Source organism: Desmodus rotundus, chromosome 1 (assembly GCF_022682495.2).
Source record: "Desmodus rotundus isolate HL8 chromosome 1, HLdesRot8A.1, whole genome shotgun sequence".
NCBI classification, from domain to species: Eukaryota; Metazoa; Chordata; class Mammalia; order Chiroptera; family Phyllostomidae; genus Desmodus; species Desmodus rotundus.
The window spans coordinates 51341550-51367346 of record NC_071387.1 but is presented as its reverse complement, the minus strand read 5'-3'; the positions used below and the strand labels follow the sequence as shown (position 1 = coordinate 51367346).

At 41.9% G+C, this 25797-nt stretch overlaps 1 long non-coding RNA gene across 5 annotated transcripts in view; it reads left to right on the top strand.

Annotated features, from left to right (window-relative positions):
• The window catches only part of LOC123479184 (uncharacterized), a 217626-nt gene that overhangs the window by 191367 nt on the left and 462 nt on the right, over nucleotides 1–25797 (top strand). For 3 of the 5 annotated variants that reach the window (XR_006654719.2, XR_008426839.1, XR_006654710.2), the window contains 3 exons: nucleotides 7395–7553; nucleotides 9487–9568; nucleotides 10361–10520. This is a non-coding gene — a long non-coding RNA (uncharacterized lncRNA). Of the gene's footprint in view, nucleotides 1–7394; nucleotides 7570–9486; nucleotides 9569–10360; nucleotides 10521–10850; nucleotides 10887–25797 lie in introns of those variants that run through there. The other 2 variants (XR_011651230.1, XR_008426840.1) reach the window with 2 other exon arrangements.

Sequence of the window (25797 nt, the reverse complement as noted above, 5' to 3'; positions counted from 1 at the left end):
GCATTCCCAGTCTGTGTGTGTGGGGGGGGGGGGGGGGTTGTGTGTGTGACTATGACTACGGTGTATGTAACCTTTTACAGCAGTGGGTCATATTAGGCATATAGTTATAATTAAAAAATTCATTTGTTAACATGTACATTCTTACATTGGACATCTTTTTACTAGAATTTTATTTTGAGTGTACTAAGAGTAAATGAATCAATAGGTTAAAAAGCAGCACCTACCAGAAACTGACATCGGCATGTAAAACGGTGTAACAGAGGGGAGGTAACATAGAGTTGAGGAGAGTAGCTGAGGGCATTTTGTTCCGAAACAGACAGTATTGATTGGCAGTTCAGTGCTCAGATGTGGTTTAAATTCAAAGTCAGCATGATGATCATAATCATGATGTAGACTGTTTTGTATGGACCAAATGGTTATATTTGGGTCGACAGCCCAAATACATCTTTGTGATATAAATGCAACGCCTGGACCTAGGTATCCAGCTCTGCGGTTCACTGACTGCAAACCTTCTGGACTGTGCCACCTTATTTGTAAAGTGGACAAGATGCTGTATGAACCCCTAGGGTTGTTGAGAGGTTTAAATGAGTCAGTACACAGGAAGTACCCGGTACACAGTAAATGCTTAGTAACTGTTAGCTATCATGACACTATATATGAATTTAAAAACGGTAGAGGTGGGCTTTAAGTTGGTGATTCTCAGCCAGGAGTGATTTCCCCCACCCATTCCCCAGGGGACATTGGCAAGGTGAGGTTTTGGTTTCTCATCTGGGGAGAGGCACTGCTGGCATCTAGTGGGGAGTGGCCAGGCATGCCACTCAACATCCCACGATGCAGAGGACAGCCCCCACAACAGAGAATTTTCCTGCCCCAAATGTCAGTAGTGCTCAGGTTGAGAAACCCGGCTTTGAAGGAACGTGTACACTGTACTACAATAGATGGGCCGGGGGATTTGACATTCAAGTCACACAGTTAGGAAGTAAGCTCTCTGGTCATCAATTTGCTTGTCTGAAAGAGGCTAACAGTGCCCAGTTCACCTGGTATTTGTGCAGAACAAATGAAAGGTTGCATTTAACACTGGTATAAACTAATGTGCTGTATAAGTATAGGTTAGTTCTAAATCATTTTTTCAACCTTTTTATTTTTGTATTTCCCCAGTAAGTTGCCTTTTTAGACAGGTTTTCCCCTAATTGCTTCTTATCACCATGAAATTTTAACACCACAGGTAAGCTGTATTTCTGTAGCAAAGGGGGCTGTGGTTTGGAAAGTCACAAACCACTGTAATATCTAAGTGTGGTTTTTTTCCACCACAAGAACCAACTTTTACTCCCTTGGTTCAGTATTACCACCACTGAGAATTCGTGTTCAAAATAAAACAGGAATGACTTCTGATGGTTAGAAGTGTTTTTTTTTTCATAATGTTTTAATTACTTGTTAAATTAAAAGTAGCTTAGTAGCACCTGTTCCGCATTTGGGCTATACTGAGACAACAGTAGGAAACTCAAATATAATACTAATTAAATGGATAATACTATCCATTTAAATGCCTAGAGCTTATATAAGGCTAAAATGCCTGTAACATTTTAAATAGACAGCAATGTTCATATAAATGAATGGAGAATTGGTGAAATTTGAAAATGCAAAAATAAAATCTAGTAGAGGAAAAGAATATGAGAAATTGAAGAGAAGATGAAAGCTTTCTAGAGAGGCAGCTAACCTGTATTGAAGCTTATCATAAAGAGGAAACATAGAAGAAAGATTTGAGAGGCAATAGGATGTAAGGGAAATTGTGCTAGATAAGGAAGTGGAAGGAAATAATACTAACTTTTCTTTGTGTAGGTGAAAGTTTCTATATAACTAAATAGCTTTTCCTTGCTTTGTTTGCAAGGAAAGATTAAGCACAGATAAATCTGCAAAGCAAGAAGCATGTTGGTCTTTGGGGAAATTTGGATGCTTACAGCCCGTAGGTTATCTAACTGGTAATCAAGCCATAGGTCTGAGAGGAATCTTGAGATTGCCTGGCCTGTTTTCATCTCTTCCTTTTGTCCCTCATTCCCCCGCCTCCTGGTCATAAATACTCAGCAGCAGGCTCCTGGCTGAGTTTTCAGCCTTCTCTCTGACGCAGCAGCAGCACAGCCCCGCTCCTCTCGTCAGCTCAGCCTCCCAACTCCCGCAGTTCTGTGGGTTCCCACGTCCTTACTTTTTTGCTTGTAACTGATACTTCTATTGGGACTGCCTTCTCAGTGCTTTACTTTATACCTTCACACTCATTATTTCTTTTCATTCCTGCTTCCCCACACTGAGATATGTCACTTTACAGGTGAGGCTCTGAGATGTCGGTGACTTCCTGAGGTCACACAGCTCGTATGACTAGAATGCAGGTCTTCTGACTCAGAATGTGTGTACTCCCTACTCGGGTGGTCTGGGCCTAACTTGCCACCTGGCTGACATGTTAAAATCCACAATAAACATTTTTTTCCAGTGACAGATGTATAGACAGGTAACCATTTTACCTTGAAGATGGATGAATGACAGTAGACAGAAGTACAGGTATCTGCGTTATAAATTGTATATTTTATCCTGCTCATTTGTTAACACATGACAACAATAAAACAACTGAAAATAAGACTTTGAACCTTTGCCTTTCTCGCCGCCCATGTTTTGGTATTGTCCTAGAGGAGAGCTAAATGGTGACCCCTCATCACGGATATCTTATGTGTTGGTTCTGCATAATGCACTGTGAGTGTTTAGGTTTGTGCTATAGGTCAGTGGACACATGCAGAGGCTGACGTGATTGCAGGCAGTGCTGGAGGTAGAATTCGCTGTGCTTATTTTTATATCTGTGAGCCTAGCCAGGCCCTGAACATGGTTGGTGCTTCACACATGTTTACTGAAGCAAAAGAGCTATTGTTTTCCTCCTCCTCCTTACAGAGTGTCTGCCAAGATCATAACAATTCTCCCTTCTCTGGGAACTCAGAACTGCTGTTGGCTGTTTCTTCCCTGAACTCTCACACCCACCCCAGCCACAGCTGACTGACCACGCTCGAACACCTGGCCGGGGCTGGGCCACATACCCATCCTTGAGATTTGGAATTGAGACCCTGAAAGACTGAGGGTCAGTCTCTGTGGCTAAACCTAGAGCAAATAAAAATACAGGAGCGGTACAGACTGTCCTGTGGATTAAAGATTGAAAAAAGCTACACTTCCGAGATAAAACACTGAGTCGATTGTATAGAGAAGGACAGAATGCGGAGAGAAATGCCTGGGGGATTCTAGCCCATGTCTAAGTCTTGGTTGCATTTCTGCATTTGATTCCTTGACACTCTTATCTTCTTATAATAAATTCCCTTTTGTGTTAAAGTTGGTTTAGGTTGGTTTTGATTATTTATAACCAAAAATATTTTATGACTATAACAAAATATCAGGTTTCTCATTTCAATAAAGTAAATTGTTAAGTTAAAGAACATATATATATATATATATGGAATAGACCAAGCTTAGTTTAAAAATTGTAAACAGAAATCATTTGGGAATGTTATATATTAAAAATACATCTGGGGGGCATTGGTGCAATAATGCTGAGGGTCTCTGTGCATTCCTAGTTTTGAAAAATTACCATAATAGGTAATATTTCTTTCAGGATGAAGTAGAAACAAGAAGAGGGACAAATAGTGCCTAGAAACCCCAGCCAATAGTCACTGATAAAGCAAAGGACCAAATAGTTAAAATAGAATACATAAGGAACCTAAGAGTCATTCCTACATGCTTCCTAAACCTCAGCCCTTATACCCAACCCACTGCTAAGACCTGACTATTTTCCCACCTGACAATCTCCGAGTCTGTCTCCATCCACTCTAAGTGACCGTATTTCTTGTAAGGACCCCCGCAGTGGCCACTGTAAGTAGACTACTAATAGCCACTCTTGCCATCAAAGTTGTCCACACTGTGACTAGTACGCTAAGAAGCCCAGTTGGTCCTGTCACCCCTTCCAGGACAGACTTGTAGTGGCTTTTATTTTTTGCTCTTTGCCATGAAGGCCTATAAGGTACAGCTGCTGTCCACCACCCTAGCCTCATCTGGGCCTCTGGGCCCCACCCTGACCCTGTCTAGGCCCGTGCCGTAGGCCTCCTTTCAGTTCCTTGCCTTGCCAGGAATATATGATCTAAACTCCCCACTGTGGAGCTTTTGCCTATGTCATTCTCTCTCCTGGAACAACCTTTTCTGCCACCTTCAGCCAGCTCTCCTTAGCTTCTCTAACTAGACCCATTATTCCTGGTAGCACACTGTGTCCTCGTCTTCCCTACCATTTATCATGGTAGCAGTTTTGCTTTTATTTTTTCTTCATTACTTGGTCATCTGTTTTTTCTGTTAGACTGTAAGGTCCACAAGGGCAGGGAGTCTCTGATTTAGTCCTTGCCCCCAATAGGATACCTAACAGGAGATTAAGAAATATTTCTTGAATGATAAATATGTGGAAGGGAAGGAGAAATAAAAAGAAAGCAAACAAACCAAAAAAAGCAGCCTCCAACTTTCATATCCTTTTTCAAAGTTTGGGTTTATAAAATTTACTTGTTTTTAACTCATAGTTTCTCTTAGATACTAGGCATGATACTAATATTTATGAACAATATTATTAATGAGGCTAAAATTCTTTTTACAAGTAGGGATATAAGGTTATCAGTAGATAATTAATGTCAGTAGGACTCCGAGGTGAGTCCACAAACAGTATCACCTACAGTGTCTCTAAAACAGTAGTCAAGCCCTGAAATCTAAGCCTCTGGGAGTCTTGAGCGGGACTCTGGGGAGTTGGAGGGAAAGCAGACCCCAATACGAGTACCATCACAGCCCCATGAAGAGAAGATGCTCTGAGAGGCGAGTTCTCAGTTCTGCCTTTCTGGCGGTGAGCCTGGACCGGGCAGGTGGGAATGTAGGGCAGGCAGCCTTGGGGACCATTAGAGGAATGAATTACTCATACGCTACTTGATACGACTAGCTAGAATAGGTTCCTTTGCCTTTGTCTTGGTGTATGTCCCCTATGAAACTATGTGCACTCAAATGGAAGGCACAGGTTACCCTGCTGGAGGAAGACCTTTCTTTCATCTAGACTGTATTTTGGGCTAAAATTTCTGCATAAACTTTCCATCCCAAGAAGAAAGGAAAGGAGGTTCCAAAGGTAGAAGGATTGGTACAGAAGCCTCAGAGTGAAGTCAAGTCGTGGAGGTGGTGATAGATGTTGATTGCTGGAGAGAAGGGTGGATGGCACTCAGGGGTGAGAAGGCAAGAAGAGGGGAAGAAAGAAAACACAGGTGACTTGCCTGGGAGTGATAGACGTGAACAGGTAAATCTGTTACCATGACCAGATTTTCTGACAAATATTCCCAAAGCCCATCGGTCAGCTGAAATGCCAGTTACTTCAGCTAAACCTTTCTAGAGAATATGAGTTTTATTTTAGAAAGAATAACCTGGCTGCAAAGTTACACAGTTTAAAGTCCAGAAAATATGAATTTATATAAACAATTACATTGCAACAAATTGTTTCCATAAAAAGAGGTAGTACAGAGTGCTCTGCAAAAGCATTCTTGTTAAAATTCCCACAAAGAGGATTGACTGAAATTAAATCCAGGGCTGTCTCCAAAGAGTTTTACAAATATCACCATCCATGCAGTAAGAAGCACAGGAATGCTGATGAGAACACATTTTCCCAGAATTCATCGCCCACCTCCCTTTCACTCAGGAGGTGGCCTCTTATTCAGGCTGTTGGATGCAACCAGTGAACTGAATACTTGAAACCAATTTACTGGTTTGAGAAGAGGTCATTGATTCTCACAGCATGTGTATACTTGGAAAATTTTATTGTTTAACTCTGTATGTGGATGATTTTGCAGCATACTACTTTAAGTAGGTGAGGTGTATGAATTCTGCTTGTTTTATTGAAGTTTTCAGAAGAGTTTAAAAATGTTTAACAGGTATGAATGTTGCTTTGAGTTAAAATACTGTATGTACTTTTCAGAAGCTGTCTGGTTAGGTGAGGGATATTTTTTGTAAGCATATACTTTATTTGGGGGAGGGGATGTTGGGAGAGAAATTTCCTGTGCACTTTGCCTAGCACAAAGAAGACAATGGAGGTGATTGATAACATACCAAATTAAATAAATATATTCCTGGATCTTGTTTAAAATGATAATTGCTTTGAGCTATTGGTAATTTATTGTTTTCAGAATTGCAAAGCCCAATCAATGTATTTGTTGTATTATATTAGCATTTATTTTTCATATGATCTAAATTTGCATTCTTGAAATAAAAGGAACCTCCCTCCACCACTGATGGAAAGGAGGGACAGAGGGATTAGGTTGTCAGGCACACAGGTACTCTCTGAATCATCTTGTGTGTTTGTACAATTTTTTCCTAAATAATAAAAGCGTATTAAATAATATTCAACCCTTTGAGTGGGTAAAATGAACAAAAACTTTAAAAAATATTTTTCAGTTACCATTGACATACACTATTATATTAGTTTTAGGTGTGTAGCATAGTGGTTAGACACCTACACACCTTATGAAGTGATTGACCTGAGACGTCTAGAACCCATCTTGAGCAAGAACATTCGAGGTCAACATCACTTCTGGGTGTGTTTAAGAATATATGTAAGGTGGTAAAGCCAGATGCTGCTGAATATTTCCTTCCAGATCCTGGAAATGTGGGTCCACCCTATCCAACTACCCCCCACCACTTTTCCCCTAGAAGTGTTATTATTGGCTCCTTCCACCAGGAAGTCTGTCACTCGAATCAATTTGAGCAGCTGTTGTAGGAGACGGTAATGATGGATTGTTCCCAATCATCATTCATAAGAGAACCGTTGGGAGCGGGTTTGTGGGTAAATCCACAGCCGCAGGGGAGGAATTTAATCTTTAGTAAGAAAGATTTCCTTCTGCTTAATGAGGAGAGATGTCTCTGGCCCTTTACCTGTATGGGTTTATGGTGGGAGGCAGGGCCTATGGGTATTTATCACCTTGCTGTGTGGAGTCTTTCTTAGGTAGAAGTAGAACTCCCTAGGGTCCCCATTTGGAGTGGGCAGTTGGTGGAGAAAAGAACCAAGTTAATATTTTTCTCAAACATCTGCATTTTTGGCTTTGATTTTTTAAAAAAGATTTTATTTATTTTTAGAGGTAGGGGAAGGGAGGGAGAAAGAGAGGGAGAGAAACCTCAATGTGCGAGAGATACATCGACCAGTTGCCTCTTGCACACTTCCACCTGGGGACCCGGGCAGGCAACCCAGGCAGTGCCCTGACTGGCAATCCAACCAGCGACCTTTTGGTTTGCAGGCTGGCACTCAATCACTGAGCCACACCAGCCAGGCTGATTTGTTTTCAATTGACAAGTTAATTTTATTTCAGGGCCTGTGGTCGATACAGACGATTGTACTATGAAACAGAGAGAGTAACTGAAACCGAAGGAAGGACTACAGCATCTAACCAAGGGCATGCCACAAGGGATGAGAAGGAGCGCAAGTGTCCATGAACGAGCAGGGGCAGAGTCAAGCTGTGCGTGAACAGGTAGCCGAATGAGGAAGTACGTAGTTCCTTGTGGTGACTGCTGGCACGCAAAGATTGTAAAGGACATAGGCTCCTCTTAAGGATCTTGTGTTAGCATTTTTCAGAGACTGCAGTAGGCACACCAGCCATACAGCTAATATAAACTGTTATATTTCTACACTATTATACCCTTTGGTGATTAGCCGCTTATGACCCTGTCTGCTGAGTTTCTTGAGAAAATCTCCAAGAGTCAGCAGTTAACTCTTACTGAGGCAGCTTTCTAGATGTGAGATTCATCATCTGGGGGCATTAGGGTCTCCTTGGAATCCAGCCATCAGTTCAATCTGGAGCAAGTTGCCTGAAACTGAAATCCTTCTGAAACACAAGAACAGGAAGGAGTTCTTAATATAAAGGAGGATGAGAAGTAAACTTTTCCCTCTTTGCGCAGGGGAGAAAGCAGGTATGAACCTGGAGGAAGCAAGTTATCACTGACAGGATGATATTTTTAATACATTAGCTGATTTTCCCATGCTGGCAGCTCCTATTGCTCTGCCCCACCCCCGCCCCCTGAACCCATTCAGGCATCACTTGTATCAGGGAACAAAAGAGTTTCACCAGAGAACAGGAAAAAAATATTTTTTAATGTCAAAAGTCAAGACCCTTTGCACATTTGGCATAGAAACTATAAGGTGAGTTGGAGCAAGGCTGCCAGCCTCTGATAGAACATGATGTTTTGCAGGTATGCTGGCAGTGAGAGAAGAGAGGGTATGATCTCGGGGAGGAAAGAGCTCTTGGGTGTTAGTGGGAGGAGCAAAGAGAAGGTGAAGGTGGAGGGGAAGCAGCAAGGGCTCACTCTGAGGTGCTGATGGCCTCTCTCTGCTCTGAGAACAGGGCTCTGTGCCCTGCTCCTCAGAGGGAAAGGTGATGGATACAGAATGCCAGATGACTTGGGTTGTCATCACTTTGCAGAAGAGCCCAGGGAGACTGCAAAACCTTAGCACAGAAGTGGCTGAATGGTGTCTAAGGTCTAGAGAATCTGAGCCAGGCACAGGGAGTTGAGCTTGTATAGTACAGTGCACGAGTGTTAGAATGAGTCCTCTGTGCCCAAAGGTGCCACCAGAGCAGTAACAAAGGATCCACAGCTTTCAATTGCCATCTGAAGTGGGGGCCGCCTTGTAAAGTGGAGCCCTTAACTTGTAGGATCTGAGTCTACCTCCAGGTAGAGAGTTCCAGAATTGAATGGAATTGTGGGACACCCAGCTGATGTCAGAGAATTGGTTGATGTGGTGGGAAGAAAAAAACCAAACCCTCACTTGGGATCAGAAGTGTTTTGGGTAAAAACAGTTTAGACCTTTTGATGTTTTCTCTATTTGCCCCAAGGCATCATTCAAATTTTACCTGTTCCCAGGCACCTTTCCAGTTATCATTATTTTCTCCATCCTTGTGTTTTGTTAGCACTTCACACATCCCTTATGGCTCATTATCAAGGTCAGCCTTGTATTGCAGGTTGGTGTCTGGGCATGCACCACCAGCAAAAGTGTTCCGTCTTGTGTCCTCTCAGTGCCTTCCATGAATTCATACCTCCTTGGCTGGCAGGTGTCTAGGTGCCTGGTATGTAATAAAGCCTCAGTGTCTATTTGTCGTACTAAACAGAATTTAACATTTTTGTGAAACATGAGACAGACCCTTCCCTTATTTGTTGTATGGCCTCTGGGAGTGTTGCTTATTAGCATTCGGCCCTCGCTCTGTAAAATGGGGGTGGACAATGAAGTCTACTTTATAGGTTGTGCTGAGAATTAAAGGAGAATGGAGATGAAGGGCTTGGGCACAGTGTGTGTGTTCAATACAGGATGCTGAGGTGAGAAAAGTACAGCATCAGTATTTATTGCAGCCATCAGCACTGATTTGCAATGATTTGTGGTTCCGGTGTTCTTGCTTCCAACCTCTGCTTTAGGCCCAGGGGAAACAAATTCGCAGGAGACATTGAGTCTCAGGCTCTTCCTTGGTTATGAGCAAGAAGTCCCTGGATCTAAGAGGTGAGTAAGAGATGAGCTGGACTTTAGTGTGGAAACTTCATTATGAATTCCTGGCACAATTAAAAGGCCAGAGCTAACAGCAGAATCATCAATTATCTACTAGCCAAAGAAAAGAGTGGAGATGTAATGCTTATCTAAGATTCAGAAGACTCTGTGCTAAGAATGGAGGTGATTAGAAAGGGAGCTCAGGGCCCTCTTACAGCCATAAAAACCACTTCCTGAGCCCTTGGGGCAGGGATTTGCATATTTTCTGAGAACAGGGCCTCATTAAGACAACCTTCCACTCTATGGCTACAGAATATCCCTAAATCAGGGAACCAGAATTATGCCCAGAGTATCTTGTCCTTGAAATGGGCCTGCAGAGCTGTGGCTGGAGAATGGAGGACAAGGTCACCTATGCCATGACTCAGACCAGGTGGCCTTTGGGATTGTTGGGAGGTTGGGAAAAAAAACTCTCGTCCTTTATTTCCTACGTGTGCTCTCACCTTGCTCATCCTCGTGACCAGCCATTACAGCGTCCTTTATACACTTTAGTTTAATCACATGGAGTACAGGCTGGTGTGAATGTTATGGCTGGAATTAATACAATTGTGGTCCACCTATGTGAATTCTTTCTGCGGTTCCCTCAGAGTTGGGGCCTCTTGATTTTGAACTTGGGTTAGTGTATGTCCGTAGAGTTGTCCTTGAGTGCCTACCGTCTTTCTGCTCCTAATGGTTTATAACCTGGATGACATTCCACATTAATCTGTGGATCTCTTTCGAATTAAAAAAAATTTTTTATTCTCACCCAAGGACATGTTTCCGAGGGCATGGCTTTAGAGAAAGAGGGAGGAAGTGAGAAAAGGAGAGAGAGAAACACTGGTGCGAGAGAGAAACAATAATCGGTTGCCCCCTGTATGCACCTGGACCTGGGATTGCACATGCTGGACCAGGGATTGAACCTGCAACCCAGGTATGTGCCCTGACTTGGAATCGAACTCACAACCTTTTGGTTACAGGATGATGGTCAGCCTACTGAGCCACAATGGCCAGGACTGTGGATCTCTTTTAAAAATGCAAGTGCCTGCTGTGAGTGTGAGTCAGTGGGTCTGGGATAACCCACTGGAATCTACATTTTAAAGATCTCTACAAATTAGTTTGCTTCACATCCAGAGCTAGGATCTACTCTGAACAGCAAAGCTGTGTAGCTCTTCTTAATAAGAACAGTGAGAGATGAAGCATTTCTTCTTTTGAGATGAAAAGTCTTGGTTGACCTTTTCCTTTTTGCTTTGTTTTCTACCAGTTGATGGACATAAAACAGGAAACTAGCTGAAATAAGGTTAGGAATACTTCTTTTTTTAATTTTAATTTTTTATTGTTATTCAATTACAGTTGTGTGCCTTTTCTCCCCATCCCTCCACCCCACCCCAGCTGAACCCCCCTCCCTCCCTCACCACCACCCTCCCCCTTGATTTTGTCCATGTGTCCTTTATAGTAGTTCCTGTAATCCCCTCTCCTCACTGTCCCCTCCCCACTCCCCCCTAACCATTGTTAGATTGTTCTTAACTTCAATGTCTCTGGTTATATTTTGTTTGCTTTTTTCTTCTATTTATTATATTCCAGTTAAAGGTAAGATCATATGGTATTTGTCCCTCACCGTCTGGCTTATTTCACTTAGCATAATGCTCTCCAGTTCCATCCATGCTGTTGCAAAGGGTATAAGCTCCTTCTTTCTCTCTGCTGCGTAGAATTCCATTGTGTAAATATACCATAGTTTTTGGATCCACTTGTTTGCTGATGGGCACGTAGGTTGCTTTCAGTACTTGGCTATTGTAAATTAGGAATACTTCTAAAGTAGACAGGATTGGGCATAAAATAACAATAAGGACAAACAGGAGAACACTTGTGGAGACTCTCAGGGGCAGAAACGGAGAGCTAGTGGATGTTGTCACAGCCAACTAGGGATGCAGGCTGGGGAAGGTCAAGTAAAGGGTATAACCTAGGACAAAAAGGCACACAGGAAGGTTGAGTAACTGTATTTCATAAATTCTGAAACATCCATATTTCACACTTGAACACCCCAAGCATCTGTGGGTTGGAGACAAGTTGGACGGATTTGTCATTGTCTGTGCGGGACAAATCTTGTCGTTATTCATGGTGTCATGACTGGGCAACTTCAACCCTCATAGTTTCCATCAGAAAGCAATTTAAGGGCTATGTGAAGAAAGAATAAAAATCCTCACTTTTGTCTGAAAACCCACTATTGTCATTTGCTGATTAGAACAAAATGTAACAACATAAAAACCTTCAGATCAAACATTACTGGCTTGGAAGAAATCCTGGCACTAAGAGTGGAATGCTTTTTTAAAAAAGTACTACATTCTCAAAGCTCTTGATGATACAGGCACTGATATCATGTGATACAATGGAACAATATGTGAATTCTGATTGGAAAAGTGACGCAGAAGTGCTGGAATTTAAATGTGAAGAAGTGTGGGGTGTAATTGGCAGCATTTTTCCTCTCTCTTAATGGTAGATAATAGTGAGGCATCTTACAACTGATGGCATCTCACAGTTAGTGTAATATGCTATTTGTGTTGGTTTTTACAAAGGAAAACTTTGTAAAACTTTACAAAGGAAAACTTTTCTTATAAAGAAAAGTCTCAGCTCTTAATAGTCCCCTGAAAAAAGCAAATACAGTTTGGGTTTGTTTTGGTTTTTTGCTAAGGGTCTGTTCCTTTCCCTGTCTCTTCGGCTGGAGATCCGCTGAGATGCAGTCATGTTCTCTACTTTGGATGCCCCGTGGGAGAACTCCTCAAGACCCCTGATCCCAGGTCCCATCCCTCTCCTATAGGCTGCCCTTTGAATAACTCAAAATAGCTTTCATATGAACCTCATGTTTCTCTTTCTCAGGTTAATCAATTCTTTTTTCAAAAATTTGTCATAATCTATCTTTTCACTTGAACAACAATAAAAAAATAAAGTTTAAAAATCCCCCCTAAAGATCTGTCTTTTTGAAGCCTTCCCGTCCTTGGGTCTATCTCCTGAATACCCTCCAACCTGTCTATATCCCTAATAACTGAGCAACATACATCCCAGGTTGTCCAGGAGTCTTAGTTTATGCCTATTTTCCAGGCTTAATTATTACCCACAAACCCTTTCATCCTAAAGTGTCCCGACTGACCTTCAGCTGAACTGAATGCAGTGTCTAAGGGTGGATACAGATAGTAAGAATCAGAGCAGGGCTCTTACCACCCAAGTCTTGGTATTTTTCAAGTACATTTGAACAGATGCATCTGTGACTTGGGCCGTACATCACACCATTGCTTCATATTAAGCTTGTGGCTGGCTTCTGATCCTCAAGTCTTTCCCACAAAGTCACATCTCCCCTTGAGCAGTGCTGGTTCTGGTGGGTCTTGGCATTTGTTTTTACTAAATATCATGATGTTAGAATTGAGCCCATTGTTCAGTTTGTCAAGAACTTTGTCATCTAAAATGCTGCCTTATCCCTTCCAACCTCCTGCTCTCAGAAGATATAATCTTGCTTTTCTGTATCATTATCCAAGTTCTTGATTTAAAATACCACATGGGGTTGTCTTGTGGCACATCACCTTTTCTAATTTGACCTCCATTTGCATCCTGGAGTCGTTAACATCACAAACTCACTTAACTGTGGTATCGTCCAGACCATGTATTTCTGCCTTTTGCATGATAATATCTTGGGATACCTTAGCAAATGCCTGTTGAAATGTAAGATGTCTAATGTAGAATGTCTTTTCTCTGAACTATACATCTAGATTCCAGACCAAAAAAGGGGGGGGGAAGAAGTTATGTCTAATGAGACCCCTTTTTAGCTCCATGAGGTCTTGGAAATGTAATGATTGGCACACAGAATGAGTTATGCTCAGTGAATGTTTGTGGATACAAGCATGATTTTCCATTGAAATGTAAGTGGAAGATCTCACTCGTAGCCCTTGCTGTGAAAAGAGTCTATTTCTTTACACTTGTCAAGGACATCTGCTTTGGGAGGTCCCCCACACAGCTTAGGTCCGCATTACAGTATGAATTGACTATTTGCTAATCACGTAAATATTATTGCCGAAGTGAAAACATGATTGAGGCTAGAAGTGTGAACCAAATGCAGAAAGTGCCAGCTCTTTAATGTAAGCAATTAATTAGGCATCCTCTTTAAGTCTGGTGATAGGTCCCAGGGTGTTAATCAAAATCAAATATCACCAGCTGCTGAGAGAACAGGCTTGTTCGGGAAGCATTCCCCTCACCAAGGGGGAGATGAAGTTGGCATTGAAATGGATTTCCTGAGACTCCAATAGCTACGGACACCTAGAGAGGAATTATGCTTTGCAGGCATGTGCATAACAGTTCAGACAAACACTATCCTGAGTCACCTGGAGGGGTGAAAATAGCCTAGAGTTTGAAGCCAGACAGAGCTGTGTTCAAGTCTTGCTTCTGTCTCTTTCTAGACTTGGAAAATTACCTAATCTGTCTGAGCCTTAGTGGCTTCAGTATTAAAATGGAGGTAGCAAAGCCTACCTTTCAGGGCTTTTGTCAGGATAAGAGACTTCATAGATGGCACCCAGGGCAATGCCCAGACAGCAGGGAGGGTGCTATGGCAGTTGCGTGGTAGTGATGATGGTTGTTAATGATAAATGGGTTCTGGTCCTCCCTCTGCTGCTGCTGTGTCCTCTTTGACTTTGGACATGCACTTAGCTTTTCAGAGCTTGCTCTTCCCTATCTATGGAAAGGCAGGAGTGGACTAGGTGGAGTTACGCGGCTAAATGCCCATCATTCCTTGACAACGATGGGAATAAGGGCAGTTTTGAGATAAGTGGAATGAGGCATGGGGAAAATGCAGTGGTATGTAGGAGGGTGGTCTCATCACTGAGTATGACGTCCCACAGGGAGTTCATCTGGCCCCCTCCAGTCCCCTCCACTCCCAGAGCAGGCCGAAGGCCACTAGAAATGAGCCATCACTGCAAGTCCTCACAGCACACCTGCCCAGCTGTCACCACATGTCAGTGCAGGGCAGGGAGACACTCAGCACCGTGACAAGGGCACCATGAGGGAAAAAGTAAATTGTAGAAGGTGGGGTAGGCCTCTCTTGAACTACTGGGATATTTAAAATAATATTTTTCTTTTATTTTTTCTTATTGCAAATTCGTACATGGCTGATTAGAGAGCAATGCACACAACAGTGGAAAGCCTCCATCATTAACATTTCATGTATGTTCTTCCAGGTTTTTTTGTTTTATACACAAAACAAAAATAACCCCCAAATATCAATCTGTCTTATAGTATGTACTTTCCTGGGTATCCCCCCTCCCCCTTTATTATCTGTGGATTTCATGATGCCTGTTGATAGCGATGCCTTGGTTATTTAGCAGAGACCTCCAAAATCAGATGTTTCCTCCCAGGGCGTATGCAAGGCAATCTCTCAGGGAGCAGGAAGAAAATTTTACAATTTCTGTTTATATTTTTACCTCTTCTTTTTAACGTTTTTTTTGTTTCTGTGTGTGTGTTCAGTTCGTATCATGTAAAATATATCTGGAGGTGGGCAGTGCGAGCTGGTTCAAGGATCCCTTCAGAGGCTGACTCTATTTCCAACCTTCTTCCTTTCCACTGCAAGTCCAGGCCTTCCTTCTCAGGCTTGCGGTTTCACGTTGGCACTATTGCTGCTGTATACCTGAGCTTTATGTCTATATTCCAGGTAGGAATAATGGGAAAGAATAAAGGGCAAAGGATTTTCTTCTAGGGGGGCTTTGCTTTTTATTCTAGAAAGGATGTTTCCCTTCTCATTGGTCAAAACAGGGGAAGTTGGGAAATTGAAAATTTTAGCTTTTCAGCCTCTGTAGCAAAGGATGTCAATGACATAGGGAACTGGGAATTGTTTGGGGGTAGGCAATCCATAGGGTCTCCTCAGAAAAGTGCGTGCACGTGTGCAAGTGTGTGCATATACACAGCTTTGCCAGGTAATTTCGGGGGGGTGGTTCTCTCCTAAGTGGGGGTGGAATGGGAGCCACCCTACAGGGCTAAAGAGAGAACCACTGCACAAAGGGATGCTCTGCTCATCCCAAAGCCAGGGGGCATTGGAGAAGCAACAGGGGGAGGAGATAGAAGACACCACCGAAAGTGGCAATGTGTACATGAGGGAGGGTGGCAGATACAGAAAGCAGAGTGGCTACGCAGATTATAAGTACCAGATATTGTAATTAAAAGTAAAAGAAGAAATACAATAGCGAATAAAAAAAGGATAAAGCAATACTATAATGGGGAAAGATAGTCATTTATGTGTCCAAAGCTTAAGGGAGTGTGCTCCCCTGCAGGAGCGGAAGTCAGCTCTCCAGTGAGGGATAGAGGTAGTGAAAGTGGTGGTGGTGGGGGGGGGGTGGTTCCAAATTTTCAAACCCTTTCATGAAAATTTGGGCCACGTCTTACTAATTTTGGTAGGCTCACAGGACATTTATGAGGAAGTCGAAGGGTTTGGTGACTTGGAGATTTGAAATCTGATGCAGAACAATTCAGCAAGATAAGCTCATTTCTGTAGAGTGCTGCAATATGGTGTTGCATTAGGTGTTGTAAATAATTTCCAGTGGAGTTTATGATAGCAACTTGTAGTTAGTTCCCTACAGATTTGTAGGAACTGATCATAATGTTTGGGAATATATGAGTTGCTGAGATAATATAATATACATACAAGCAGCGAAATAATTAGCACCATCCTCGAAGCCATCCTACAGGATCCATTACAAACTTCCCACAGTTAGAAAAATCACAGCTATCCCTCAGTTTCTTAGGTCCATTAAAAAATGTAGAAGCAAAAGGATTTTAAGGACAATACAAGTATTTGAGCCACGTGTATTTCCCCCTAGGTGATGTGGTGATATCGGAGGAGGATATCATGTTGGAAAATAAGTTAAAAAAAAAAAAGATCATGGAGTTGGAAAAGAATTCACTGATTTTTCCAGGGGAAGAAATACCTGGTTTCTGGACACAGTCTATACCCTGAACAGTGTCCTAGAAACGACGCGATTTCTGTAAAGCACTCTGCGTGTCACACAGCAAGGTTTGGTGCTTCCAAGTGCCGAGGACGTCAGCAGCTTAAACCAGTTTCAGATTTTTAGCTGTATGTAAACTCCAAGCCCAACTACAGCAAAACTTTGCAAATTTTGGGTGCAGGTCCCAATCAGACCACCTAGGTTGGGATCCCGGCTCCATCATTTATCAGTCATGTTTATCAGTTTATCATTTATCAGCCTCTGAGTTACCTCACATCTCTGCCTTCATTTTCTCATCCATAAAATGGGGATAAGCACTAGCACTTCATAGGATGGTTTTGAGGATTTAGTGAGCTAATCTGTGTACAAATCACCCCAGGGTATGACATAATAAACAACAAACATTCAGAAACTCATGGATGGATAAGCAATATTTGTTTTCTGATTAGTTCCACATTTTCTTTTTTTCTTTTTTTTTTAGTTACACATTTTCAAGATTTTTCCTATCAGTACTACAAATTTACCTAGCATAAGGAATCTAATTTATTGTTAGCTCACTCTGAAAAAAAGCATTAGTTCTTAAAAAGGTGTTTATCATTTTTTTTTTTGTAGGCATCAAAAATGTGTAATTTTAAAGAGTGGTGAGGATTCTGGGTTTGAATTCTCACTTATTGCCTCCAAGACTTTGCAAAGTGCTTAAGCGCTTCAGGCCTCCAGGCCTTATTTACAATCTGGGGATTCTGTGGAGTGTAAAGGGGTTACTAGCTACAAAGCGCTCACAGCAGTGCCGGGCACATGGAAAGTGCAAGGCTGCCATCGTCACTGGCTCAAACTGTTAACTAAGCATTTTTTCAGAAAAGAAAATGGAGTTAAGAGGTAATATCATAAAGCAGTTTTCTTCATCTTGTAAATAATATATGGGACTTGCAGACTCATAATATTTAAGACAAAATTTTGATGGATGCCTATTTCAGGATTTTTTCCCCACAGCCAAACATTAAAAACAAAGCAACGGCCTATTCAGGTAGAGACGGCAGACATGTGGTGTACCACCCGACACCTTGACGGGAGGTATCCTGGCCCCTACTGAGTACATATAAATGGGCTCCAAATTTTTCTCAACACGACACTCTCTGTAACCATTGTCAGTTCGTTTGGGTTATGTGAAATCAAACATTTCCCATCCTTGCTCCAATATCATGTCTTCAGAAGTGTTATTTTTCCTGAAGGAGGAATAATTTGTGTTTTCAAGAAAACCCCTTCCACTGAAATTCTGATCAAACTCTTAAATTTGATCAGACTCCTCTCTCAGACCCTTGAATGACCAGGGTGAGTTACGTAATCAGGGTGAGTTCCGAGAGAGGGAAAAGTTGGCTGGCAATACCCAGGATCTGTTGTTTGTGCTGTTGGAAGATACCGCTAAGACAGATCACACTGACAGCTACAATTAGAAAAGAGAGAGAGATTAGCTAGGGTCTGAGGACATCGTTTGGAATGTGGCTACTTTTGCCACTGACTCTAAATAATTTTCTGGAGAGACAGCCAGGAAGCACTGTCTAGTACATGGTGCAAATGACTCAATGTAAAGATGTCTCCTTGACGTTGATTGCTGTATTAGACTTCTGGGGCGGCCATAAGAAAATACCACAGAATATGAAGAGATGCTCAACGAGATATCACTTTGCATGTACTAAACTATCAAAATTAGGATAATGCCAAGTGTTGGCAGAGATGTGGGACCATGGGAATGCTCATGTACTGTTGATGAGGATGTAAACCGGTGTAGAAATTCAGCAGAGGACCCTGGTGGTAATAGCAAACTAGGTGTATGTATATATTTCCTGGCCTAGCAAATCCCCTCCTGGGTACACATCCAGAAGGGATTTTCACAGAGTTTATAAGGGTCCTATATGAGTAAGGTGACAAGGCATCACAGCTTGCTTTTGACATCTGCTGTCCTGGTGGAATTTTTAATAGCTCCCTTTTCATTCTGAAAAGTGTTCACCCTTGCCCTTGCTGGGTGGCTCAGTTGGTTGGAGTGCCACCCCATAGACCAGAAGATTTCAGGTTTGATCCCCAGTCAGGGCACATGCAGAAGGCAACTGATCAATGTTTCTCACATCTCTCTCTATCTCTCCCCCTCTCTCAGTCCCTCCCTCTCTTCCTCCTCTCTCCCTCCTTCCCTCCCTCCTTTCCTTTCTCTCTAAAATCAATAAACATATCCTTGGGTGACAATAAAAAAAAGAGTTAAAAACATTACTTTTTTAAAAAAAGTGTTCATCCTGTGTATGAGAACTGTCTTCACAGCATGTCTGTGGTGGTGCGCTAGGAGGGGGAGGCAATTTGCAGAGTGGAGCAGCAAAATGTGCTGAGTTCATGCTATGCAGCAGAGACAAGTAACGGACTAGACTAGATGTACCCATAGCAAATATATATATATATATATAGTGCTAAATGAAAAAAGAAACAGCTTGAAGTTTATAACAATAAAATATGTATACCATTAACATCTATACACATGCAACTTTATGTTTTATAAGAACACATTCTAACACAAGGGCATGCACCTCATCACAGTGACATGGTTGCGTTGGGACAGGTGAGGAAGAGCGGTGTGAAATAAAGGAGAGAAAATAAATAAAATGAGAGGCATCTTCTTAGACCAAAGATGATAATGGACCATTGAGAGAGATGATTACCTCAGGCCACAGTATTAGAAATCAAAAAGGAAGGGTTCCATCAAAATGGATAAAATTGAAGAACTTTTTTAAAGGATTCGAAAAAATTAAACTATAGCTTTCTTGAGAGATTTGTTTGCTTATTTATTTTCTGAGTCTCTAAAAGGCATTTAAGTCTGCTTAAATACTTTAAATAGGACTAAATACACATGAAAATAATTGAATGAGGAAGCAGAACAGAGAGTATATAGAATTAGGAAAGATAAGGCCAAGTCAGGTGTGAGGTTAATATCTAAAGTCTACAACAAAAAGTTCTATAGATTTTCTAGAGATGGGTCTCAGGTTTGGCACTAAAGAAGATGCCCTCACATAGGTGATCAACATTATCTGTAGTAACAGCCACCACGAAACCACTCCAAGACCTAAGAAGCAGCCCAACTATTTCCCATTCTGAGATCGGAGAGAAATTTCTCCCCTGGGCTCTCATAAGGAGGGCACTGTGTAATGGAATAGCGACCTAGAAAACTAATTTCTACAGGAAGCTTCATTCCAAAGCCATGTTCAATAGCTCAGGGCTAATTTATTCTAACGGGGTTTGATCTCCCTGAATTTCTGCAGAATGACTAGGCTTCGGTTCTGGAATAGTTCAGGAAGCGTTCCTGGGTATGCACTAACCCTGTGGCCCACAGGTGTTTGGGGTTCTTCCACTCAGTTATGAATCGCAGGGCCAGAAATTCCTGGTCAGGATAGCAAGGAAAGAAAAAAGAAAAAGATTCTCTTTACAGATTCCAGAAGTGCCTTTGCCTCCCACCCCCTGAGGAAGAGGTGGGAGATGAAGAGAGAATGTTTTTTCACTCTCTTCCTGAAACTCCTTTAGCAGCTATTACATCTTTATTGACTAAAAACCAAACATAGAAATTATTGTAGAGACTACAGAAAGTATATCTGTCATGTGGAAACAGGTGTCACCATAAGAGTGAAACCAGCAAGAAAGCAGTGCACACTGGGAGACTTTTCTGACAGGCACCTGCAGGGAAAGTCCCCTCTGAGAGCTAATCTGCCAATGGATGTTTGGGGGTGTGGGGGTGAGAGGGCAGGAGAGGGTAAGAGACAGTCTGGCGTTTTGGAGCATTCTGGATTTGGAGCACGTATAGTTTACCACGTTCTTCTGAAGACTGGGTGAAATAACCCCTGAGCACTATCCAGTTATATTTGATATTGTATTTATCAAGTGACTTCTGCTTATTCAGTTTCCAAGAGCCTAAGAAAGAGAGGCGTGGAGGATTGATGCCAAAATAGCTGTAATTATTTCCTTTCCTGTTTCCTGTATGTGACTTTGTAACTCACCCCATCAATAGCTGGAGACTATTTCCTCACTCTTTGCATGTGGACTGGCTTTGTTACTCGTTTTGGCCAGTAGACCATGGAAGACGTGATGGTGTGCCAGTTCCAAGCCTCGGTCTCAAGAGGCCTTGAATACCCCCTTCTCTCTTTCTGAACCTTGTGTAGCAGCTATAGGAACACACCCAGGCCAATTTGCTCAGTGGTGAGAAACCAGGCCCATTTACTTAAACTGTTTTGGCTGATTGCCAGACAACCCTAGACCTGTGTGTGTGAGGCCATCTGAGACCAGCCACCTGTGGCTCAACCACCAGCTGACCATAAGTGCCTGAGTGGGCCCAGGAGAGATCAGCTGAGCCTGGCCCAGGTCAGCAGAAATGCTCCACCGACCTTGGATGTGTGAGCAAAACCAAATGCCTATTGCTTTGACTCTCTACGTTTTGGTGTGGTAGTAACATAGCAGTGGCTGATTGATACAGGACACAGACTTTGACATGCTGGTTTGTGCTTTATGATCTTATACGGCAATGACCATGGGAGTCCTCGAGCTTCAAATAAGTGGACAAAATTGAGTTTCTGGACTTGTATAAGGGAGGATCGGACCCTAGACCTTCAGAACACTCCCTCCTGGCGTTCTCAGCACAGGAGTGGGGAGACAGCCATATTTTTTTAATAAATAAAATCTCTAAAGTGTAACAATCCGCATTTCCTCATCTCTTCCTAGCTTACATGATAGGGAATTGTTTTCTCTTAGAGTATCTTTAATTACCCCAAAGTTCTTTGCATCTGCTACTGTGAATTCTCTAGCAGTTCCTTCTCAGGGCGGTGTTTTCCACTCTGTTGGTGTACGTCTCATCACCTTTCCTCAGGGAAATGAGGGGGGAATGTGGACAAAAAAGTACCTGTCACAAGTGAAGCTGGAAAACACCAACATTTAATTGGGTTCTACAGTGGTTTCTGTGACCCCTTTCGATCCCCTGACATTTTCTTTTCTTTGGGTTTTGTCCTCAGTTTTATTGTAAGGAATTTGGTTGGGCAGAATGTTTGCAGCGAGAGAAGAGGCATAGCGAGACCTGGCCCCTGTCTCCGGTGAGTCATCAGTGTCTGTTAGTTGGTGGCCGAGTCTCATTATTGCCACTGCTGCTGGGCTGGCACATCTGTTGAAAGCAGGGATGGAGGGCTCTGGGATTCGCTAATGACTCCTGGGGAGATGCAGGAGGAGGGTTGCTGTCTTGGGAGCGGCCATTGTGAAAACCCACCTGTCCGTGCCTTGTGAGAAATTAAAGATCTCTTTCCTTTTTTGGCTGCTAAAGGGGGCCGGACCAGAAATCTTAGGATGCCCTTACAGGAAAGGCACGGAGCTTTGCTGAGACTTCAGTTCTTATCTAAAGAGTGAGAATGGTATTAAATTTATCAGGAGGATTAAATAATTTAAACGTGTAATTCCTAGCATGCCTGGAGCACAAACACACTTGATAAGTGCAGTTTTTTTTCTCTCTTTTCACCTTTACTGACTTATATTGTTGTTTGCTTGCTTGTATATGTATCTCTTACTCTATAGAATGAAGGATGGGTTTTTGGAAAGCAAGAATACATTTCTACCAAAATCTTTAAACTGCTTGTACTTTTAACCTATAATCCCACTTATATAAATTTCTACTGAAATAAAAATCCAAATTTTAAAATGTAGGAAGATATAGTCATAAAAAGATCCGATATCACTTTAAAAAACAAATTTTTCCTTGTCATTTTCCTGTTTGCCTTAAAAAACCACACACACACAGCACTTTTATCACTCTTATTTTTATTTCTTTATCTTTTGTGCTATTTGCTTCTTACTCTCATTGTTTCTATGCAGTTAGTAAATTTTCATCCTTCCCCAAAATTATTAAAAAATAGATGGGTATTAATTGCCCATGAGTTCCACATGAATCACTTCCTTCTAAGAAAGATTGTCAAACAGACTTATTTCTTTAGTCTAGGGAGCCAGTTTCCAGGGGAAGTAAAACTGAATTATAACCCATCTTGCATGTGTATGCAGCTATCAGGAGATGTTTCATAATAATAACTATGCCAATCCTTCATGATATTTGGAAGAAAATAGTCAAAGAATACACTAAGAAAACAGCCAAAAAGTATTCAAAGGGGAGAAAGAGACCTTGACTGGATTGATTGGTTGCTACATGCACATCCCAGTCCCCACGTTGCTTTTATAATAACCCAGCCAGTAAGCATTCTAATCCCCCATTTCCTGAATGGGAAACTGAAGCCCCAAGGTTTCAAATGCCTTACCTACAGACCAAGAATTTGAACAAAGGGCTTGCTTTACTTTAATATCCATGTTCTTGCTCCCAGTCTCAGCTGCCTCCAAAGCAATGATTCCTACCTGTGGTTACACCCTGGAATCATTTGGGAAGCTTTAAAAAAATGGCAATGCCCAACACAACACTGAAAAAGAACCAAGTTAGAGGAGTCACACTACCCAATTTCAAGACTTATTATAAAGGTTCAGTAATCAAGACTGTTCATTGGTGAAAAAATAGACACTCAGATCAATGGAATGGGATAGAGAGCCCAGAAGTAGACCCACACAAATATAGTCAGCTAATCTTTGACAAAGGAGCAACGCCAATTCCATGAAGAAAGGATAAGCATTTTAACAGATGCTGGAACAATTAGAGGTCCACATGTACGATAAAAATCAAACTTAGACCCAGACCTTACACTTCTATAATAATGAGCTAAAAGTAGATCACAGAACTAAACATAACATACAAAACTATAAATCTGTTAGAATAAAACAGTGGAGAAAAGCTATGAAACCTTGGGTTTGACATGAGTTTTTAGATATATGAGCCAAAGCATGATTTAGTAATAAAATGATAAATGGAACTTTTTAAAATTAACAACTTCTGTGAAAGATACGGCTAAGAGAATCAAAGGACAAGATACAGATTGCACATACTGCACTCTAGTTGCAAAGTTGCTTGCCGTGGAGCTAATAATTCAGGTTAATAATTCTGACGACACTCTCCATGCGCACTGGAATTTAACAAGCGAATGGATGGACAGGGGTGGGAGCCAAGTCTCTCCCTGTTGGAGTGGGAGGTTACAGACAAGCAAGAGCAAGAGGCTGGAGCCATCGATCTGGTAGTTGGATTAGAGTTGGAGATACCCATATGGATTCATGTTCACCTAATATAGATACCGATAGTCACATACAGAAATACTTACAGATATGTATATGAGGGGACCCCCCAAAAGAGAATTTATTTATAAAAAATTATGTGTTCTTACATGTTTAAACTTCAGTCACTCTCCATCTGATGCAATACACCTATCAAGATATTTTTTCCACTGCTCAAAACAGTTTTTGAACTCATCAATTTTGACGCTTTTTAATGCTTCTGCCATTTTTTGTTTCGCCTCTGTCATATCAGCAAAATGTTTCCCTTTGAGGACTTTGTGTCACCCTGGAAACACAAAAAGGTTCTAGGGGCAAGATCAGGTGAACAGGGAGGGTGGGACAGAGGGGTCATGCTGTTTTTTGTCTAAAGCTGCTGAGCACTCAGCATCGTGTGGGCAGGTGCGCTCGCAAATCATCCATCATAAATGGGCAAATGCATTGAAAGAGTCTTCAGAAACATTCACTGAAGCTGAAGGCAGACTCTCCCAACAATACCAGCTAGCACACTGATACAGATGGGTTCCTAGAACACTCACCTAGTGAGAGAAGCCTGCACTACAAGAGGCCTGCCCTCCAGGTTTTTGGGTGCCCCCCTTATATGGATACATGTGTTAATACTTACACACATATATTTCCTTGTTCTGTCAACTGAGAGAGCCTGGGAGCAATGATAGCCCTGTGGCAGTGAGCACACCCAGCACCAGATCTTGGTCTCTAATACCATTCTCCAACGAAAGGAAGCAGAGCTAAGATAAATGGCTGCTTCTAGGACTAGGGTAGCAAATATGAAAAATGAGTGTGGAGCAGCTGATGTGCCAAAAAGTAAGAAGGTGCTTGGAACGACAGCAATGCAGTGAGGAGGTGAGTTAGTGGGACACGGGGCCACCTGAGACAGCTCCCAATGCCCAAAGCTGGAACATCTGAGCCACAGAGTAAAGCAGTATTGGAATGAAACCCAAAGTAGGAAATAAATAAATGAGTCCATACAGGTATGAATAAATTATTGAATATATAAATAAGTGAAAGAAAACAGACATTTCTTATACTGAAGAATTCTAAAAGTGTTATGTAGATACTATGTCCTTAGGGAAGTGGAATATAACCCAAGGAAGTGGGTGGAACAGAGTGGCTTCCTTAAAGAGTGCAGAATGAAAAGGGGGAGGAAAGAATAACTTTGTACTGGAGAAACCTGACAAACACCAACCTTAGCCAAATGGTTAAGGTCAACATCAATAGTGGTAAGTCATGTTGATATATGTCCCCCTGATTTGATGTGATCAGAATGGCTTTATCTCTGTGGTCTTCCTCTCGACAGCACATAACCCCAGTCTAATCATAGGGAAAACATCAGACAAATCCCAGGTGAGGGACATTCTACAAAGTACCCGACCAGTACTCCTCAAAGCTGCCAAGGCCACCAAGAGTGGTGGACATCTGTGAAACCATTACAGCCAAGAAGAACTTAAGGAGCCATGGTGACTGCATGTAATTGGGATTCTCATACACAAAAAGGAAATTAGGGGAAAGCCAAGGCGATGTGAAAAACATGGACTTCAGTTAGTAACATATCAATATTGCTCATTACTTGGGACAAATGTACCATACTGATATGAGATATCAATAATAGGGAAAACTGGACGTGCTGTATATAGGAAATCTCGGTACTAAATTTGCAATTTTTTCATACACTTAAAACTGTTCTAAAATTACTTAAAAATAATTTGCAATGCCTGGATACTATCCTAGATTCTGATTTAATTTGTTTGTTGTGTGGCCTGACTCTCAGACTTCAAAAAGCTACCCAGGTGATTCTAATGTCTAGCAAACCACTGCTGTAAGGGAAGGGATGGTTTTTGCAAATACATTGCTTTGTCTTCCTACTCCTTTATTTGTTTGATTATAATAATTGCTCTGACATTGCCCGTGGTGAAATCGGGACTTCCTGATCTTGGCTGTTTGAAAACAGCAGCTCTTTAAATGTACAGAGAGTGATATGGGCTTTAGAGAGTGACAGTTCCCATTAACTAAGAA